Source organism: Galeopterus variegatus, unplaced genomic scaffold, assembly GCF_000696425.1.
Source record: "Galeopterus variegatus unplaced genomic scaffold, G_variegatus-3.0.2 Scaffold4679, whole genome shotgun sequence".
Classification (NCBI taxonomy): domain Eukaryota; kingdom Metazoa; phylum Chordata; class Mammalia; order Dermoptera; family Cynocephalidae; genus Galeopterus; species Galeopterus variegatus.
Window position 1 is genome coordinate 61,518 of NW_007730790.1, and position 4,941 is coordinate 66,458.

Below are 4,941 nucleotides of genomic sequence, written 5' to 3' on the forward strand. Positions count from 1 at the left end.
AAAAAAATTTTTTTCAGTGTTTAAAAGGAGGATTTATTTGACAAGTTTCACTTAGCACAATACACCTGAAAGGAAATCACAGCACAATGAAAGATTTAAATCAAGGCCTCAGAATTTCATATAAACAAGACCAAAATCCTAAAGTATTGGTTCTGTGTCTCAAATTTTACCCATTAACTTAAAAAAAAAAAAGCTTAAACTTACATGCTTTACAGGTTATTAAATGAAACTAGAATTAACAAACATGCCAAATGTCTCGCTTTTAATTGTACACACAGCTCCCATATTGAATTGTACAAAAAAGCATTTCTTTCATCATGCATCCAGTGATCAATGTAATGTGGTATAAGAGCAACGTTTAACATAATTCAACTGGTTTAACCTAAATATGCTTACTGCTTAAGTACATCCTAGAATATAACTAACTTGAGAAAGGCTGAAAATTGTTTATTAGTTATAGTTTCCTCAACTTCCTTGTTACTTCCTAGATTAGTGGTGTTCAAAAATACTGAACCTTAAAGTCTTTAAAACAATCCTGATTTCCACTTATAAGTAAGCATAAATCACAAGTTTGTATTGCAAAAATGTTAAACTGAAGTTTTGTTTGTTCTTAAAAAAAAGTTGACCAAGAGTCAGTGATCAGGTCAATTAAATTCCCCATCTTCCACTCATACTGGACATGCTAGACATCCTTCCCATTCCATTCACACCCATAGATGCATGGCTTCCACTACTGTAGTGGCTGTTGTTCATTGCTCCTTGGCTACCTATGCAGTGTTCGATTGAAAATCACTGGAGTTTTACTGTAAAACTTGGTCATATCTGCTCATGCTGTTCTAGTCAGCATAGCTGCTTCCATAACCACCACTTAGCTGTTGGCTGGCTGGGCCACCATAACTGGACTGGTTTGACAAACCTACACCTCCTAGCATTTAGCTACTGTAAGCATCACCACTTCCTCCTGCTGTAGAATTGAAGAAGAGTTCTACATATCTATGTTGCATATTTGCTTTATCTTTTGACATAGCTGCCACAGCATCTTCATGAGTTGCAAATTAAATATCTGCCTCACCAGCTACTCTGCTGTCAGGACCAATTTCAACGTGTACTCTCACAGGGTTGAGTGTGAAAAAAAGTTATCAATGTCATTCTCAATAGCTCTGTAAGTAATTCCCACGTGTACACAGTGTCCTGTTATGCTCTGGAAAGTAGAGTCACCACCCCCATGTCTATGATTAGACATTCCTGAAAAACAGTGATTGAGGTCTCTTCCAAATCTATCTGACCCAAATCCATAGCCATCATTATAGCCACCATAATCATGATAGCCTCCATAGCCTCCACCATAAACACCGTGCCTCATATTCTCACAGCCAGCTCCTCTGCCAATACTGTTGTACCCCCTGCCAGCCCCGGGTCTGTTACAGAGACCTGGCTGCTGCACGGCCATAAGCTTCCATGGTGGATCATAGTGAGTTTTAACTTTAACTCGACCTCCCTTAAAGATTTTGATATACCTGTGTCCTCTTTTCCCTCGAATTTCTTTAGAGCCTTTTCAGCTATTTCCTGTGAAGCAAACTGCATGAAGCCCTCCCTCATACTCCTGCCCTGGAAGTCCACTGGCAATGTTATTCCATTTGACACGATTTCCAACTCTGAGAAGAACAATTTCTTCCTTGCTTCATCCAAAGGGGAGTCCTCTAAGCCATACAAAGCCATCGTTGGCCATTTCAGGACTGTTTGAACTAGTATGCTTCAACAGCCAATCCATTTCAACGTTGTTCAACTTGAATATTTCAACATATTTTTTTTCCCATAAAGTTTCTCTTTTTTCAGGCCAATTTGACTCAAGTTCAACAAAAGCCTTGCCACCCGGTCTGCCTTCTCTGGTGTAGATGAAACGAATACCTTGAGCCCTATTTTGAATTTTGCAGTCAGAAAAAAAAAAAAAAAAAAAAAAAAAAAACTGTTGAACCAAGCAAGACTAGGGCAAACCTTCACCACAAATCCTTCACCACAAATCCCTCTCTGCCTTCAGTGACCAACATCATCATCTCTTAAAGTGTCCTGGCATTGAAAGAAAACTAAGCACATGACTTCAGCATTGCTGAGAAGACAGTAAATTTTGTCAAGCATGCAACTATGGAATGCAAAAATAATAAGGATCTTATTTTATATTTTATATTTTGTATTTTATATATTTATATAAAATAATATAAATATATTTATTTTAGCACCCTCACCTCTGGAATTACTATGTTGACCAAAACAGCCCCTTGTTCATAAGGTCTTACAGTCCAGTACAAGAGACAGTCTAGCAATTTTAAAAGAAAAATGTTAGTAAAGAAGTAACTATGGGGCATTGGAAAAAAAGCTCCTCCAAATCTAGTCAAGGTGATGTCTAATTAAAATATAATGCAAGCCACATGTAATTTTGAGTTTTCTTCTAGCTACATAAAACTAAAAGATGAAACTAATTTTGTAATATATTTTATTTAACCCAGTATGTCCAAAATATTATTTCACATGTAACCAATATAAGTTATTAATAAGATGTTTTACATTCTTTTTTCCATTCTAAGCCTTCAAAAATTTGGTGAGCATTTTCCACTTATCGCACATCTCAATTCAGATTAGCCACATTTCAAGTGCTCAATTGCTATGTATTATTGGTGGCTATCATACTGGGCATCACAGGTCTAGAAGGTTTAGAGACTGCTTCTGTAGGGGTGATTCTAATTTGAGATTTGAAAGATAAGGAGAAGTTAGCAATGGGGAGGGGTTTGACAAAGGCGTTTTAGGGGAAGGGAATTGGAGGTACAAAGGCCAGTAGGTGACAGAATCATGGCATCATCCTGTACTGTAAATGGCTTAGTGTGACTGGTATATACTGTAAAGAGGGATGGATGAATTTGAACTTTCTCCCAATGGCAATAGAGAAACATTGAAACAGTACATATAAGAAAGAGTACATATACATTACAAGAACATATTTTTTATTTAGGCCGTTATGGTTGTGATGTGGAGTATTTTTTAGGGGTAGAAAATATTGGAAGTAGGAAATCAAGAAGTAGTAGTTATGTTGGTGAACAAAAGTGGTGACTGTGGGAAGACAGATTCAAGGAAGAAATAAGGAAAAATGGAAAGAAAGTCATTATTAATTGAATGTTGAGTGTCAAAATGGGGAGACACAGGGTCTGAAGAACCGGAAAGGGTCGAATTAAGACTCACTGGCTTATGGTGTGAATAACAGGGTGAATGGTGGTTCACCATTAAGACAGAAAATATAGGAGATGAAGCTACTTTCCAAGGAAAGTTGAGTTCCCTTTTGGGCAGATTGAGTTTAAGAGTCCTGTGGGAGAGAGATCTATCTGAAACAGAGATATACATTTGAAATCATCAGTATATAGATGATAATAAAAGCTATGGGAGTTTGAAAAGAGACCCTATCAGAGCAACATGAATTCTGCAAAAACCGAAGCAAGGACAAATATCAAATTTATGGTGAAGTTTGGGTGGAAGAATGGTGAAATCACTGATGCTTCTTGAAAAGTTTATGGGGATAATGCTCTTAAGGAAATCAGTATTCACAAATGGATAACTCACTTTATGAAGGAATGAAATGATGTTGAATATGAAGTCAGCAGTGGCAGACCATCTACATCATTTGTGAGGGAAGAATTAATCTTGTTTGTGTCCTTATAGAAGAGGAACAACAATTAACGGCAGAAGCAGTGGCCCACACTGTAGACATCTCAATTGATTCTGTTTACAAAATTCTGACTGAAAATCAAAGTTGAGCAAACTTTCCACTCAATGGATGCCAAAACTTGCATCCAGATCAACTGCAGGAAAGAGCAGAGCTTTCGATGGAAATTTTAAGCAAGGGGGATCAAGATCCTGAAGCATTTCCTTGAAGAATTGTAATAGAACACATGGCTTTACCAATATGATCCTGAAGACAAAGCACTATCAAATCCATGGCTACCAAGAGGTGGAAGTGGTCCAGTCAAAGTAAAAGTGGTCTAGTCAAGAGCAAAGGTCACAGCAACAGTTCTTGGGGATGCTCAAGGCACTTGTTGACTTTCTGAAGGGCCAAAGATTGGTGATATCTGCTTATTATGTTAGCGTTTTGAGAAGCCAAAGCTTCTGGTAAAGCTTCACCAGAGAGTCCTTTTCTACCACGACACTGTTCCTGCTCATTGCTCTCATCAAACGGGCAATTATTTATTTATTTCTTATTATTTATTTTTATCTTGTCAATATACAATGTGGTTGACTATTAAGGCCCATTACTGAAACCTCCCTCCCTCCCTCCCTCTCCCCCTCCCTCCCAACAATGTCCTTTCTGTATGCTTGTCATATCAACTTCAAGGAATTGTAATTGTTATGTCTTCTCCCCACCCTGTTAGTTTTTTGTGCATTTATTTATTTATTTTTAGCTCCATCCTTTTAAGAGTACTTGACTTTTTTAGCTCCCACGAATAAGTAAGAACATGTGATATTTCTCTTTCTGTGCCTGACTTGTTTCACTTAATATCATTCTCTCTAAGTCCATCCATGCCATTGCAAATGGCAGTATTTCATTCTTTTTTATATCAGAGTAATATTCTATTGTGTAGATATACCACATTTTTCATATCCACTCATCTGAAGATGGACATTTGGGCTGGTTCCAACTCTTAGCTATTGTAAAGTGTGCTGCAGTGAACATTGAGGAACAGGTAGACCTTTGACTTGATGATTTCTATTCCTCTGGGTATATTCCCAGCAGTGGGATAGCTGGGTCATATGGTAGATCTATCTGCAGTTGTTTGAGGAACCTCCATACCATTTTCCATAGTGGGTGCACCATTTTGCAGTCCCACCAGCAATGTATAAGAGTTCCTTTTTCTCCGCAACCTTGCCAGCATTTATCATTCACAGTCTTTTGGATATTAG

General features: G+C 37.6%; 1 pseudogene; it reads right to left on the reverse strand.

The window, feature by feature from the left end:
* Positions 1-767: 767 nt before the first annotated feature.
* LOC103603571 lies at positions 768-2,051 on the reverse strand (annotated as a pseudogene).
* Between the last annotated feature and the right edge of the window lie 2,890 nt (positions 2,052-4,941).